Source organism: Apis dorsata, unplaced genomic scaffold (assembly GCF_000469605.1).
Source record: "Apis dorsata unplaced genomic scaffold, Apis dorsata 1.3 scaffold_194, whole genome shotgun sequence".
Classification (NCBI taxonomy): domain Eukaryota; kingdom Metazoa; phylum Arthropoda; class Insecta; order Hymenoptera; family Apidae; genus Apis; species Apis dorsata.
The window spans coordinates 1525725-1526938 of NW_006263478.1; the positions used below are offsets into that span (position 1 = coordinate 1525725).

General features: G+C 33.5%; 1 protein-coding gene across 1 annotated transcript in view; it reads left to right on the forward strand.

Moving 5' to 3' along the window:
* Positions 1-1214, forward strand: part of LOC102673681 (nuclear receptor subfamily 2 group E member 1) — an 8698-nt gene that overhangs the window by 4851 nt on the left and 2633 nt on the right. The window lies entirely within an intron of this gene.

Sequence of the window (1214 nt, forward strand, 5' to 3'; positions counted from 1 at the left end):
TATGTATGATTCGTTTAATTTGTGAGTATTTTTATAAGATTCAAATATGTTTGCTTAAATTCAATCCTGTTTTATAAATTAAGATTAAAATTTTGATAATTTGTTATACGGAGATAGGTGAATGGAATTTCTGAAATATTACTAAAATAATTTTTTACATATTTTACATCTTCAGCTATGAAATTTTCTATTATCGTTTTATGCTAATTTTGCTAAAAAAAAAAAACGTATTTGGCTAAGAAACTTCTTGGAAACTGAAGTTTTAGTAAAACTCTTTCTCCACGTGGAAAGTATACGTGTTTGCGATTCAACTTTCCCTTTATCGTGGGAGAAAAGGGTCTCCAGTGTCGTGCAAGGGTGCACCCCTGTCATTGCAACCCGCTTGTTGCAGTAGTTAGTACGCGAGCATCGTATTTCGTGTAATACGTACGTACATACGTTTTTCATCGACATTTTACGCGAAAACACTCTTCTCCCCGTGTTTTCTTTCCTCCCCTTTTTTTCTTTTAAATTTAAAACTTAAAGAATATTAATATAAATTTAAATATCGAGATAAAAACGTTTGATGAAATCTTGCTGGCTGAAATCAACAGGTTGTTCCTCGTTTCTAGTCGAAGAGTTTCACTTACAATGAAATTCCTAAATGATATTAGATTTAATTTAATCCATAATTACAATTCACGAATTCACGAATATAATCAAATAAATTATTAAAATTGAATAGCAAATAAATTATTAAAACAAAGGATTTCTTACGAATATTTTATATAATAAAATTTACAATTTACTATTTACAGAACTCTCTATTTTGTAATATCCTCTAAAATCATCCTCTTTCTTAGCCAACTACCCTCAAACAACTTCCCTCGATAAAAATCTTCGGGAAAGCTCTTCCACTTCTCATCCTACCAAAGAAATCTCCTCTTCTTATCTCTTACCGAGCAAACACAGCCTATCCACAGAGATGGTCAACGACTCGAATCGAAACTTCCTTCAATTCCAAAATAAAAAAAAAAGAAAGAATAGATGGAATGGAGTACCGAAACGTTTAACCTTCTCCTTCCATAATAATAAGATCCACGTTAAGTAAGATAAAGGAGCAGGAGGGAGGGGGGAAAGGCCTGATCAAGGGAGATCAGGCGATACGTGGAGCGAAGTGTCGTGTTTCTTGCTGCTCACTTAAGAGTGGCGGTGAATGCAGCAGCCACATCCGG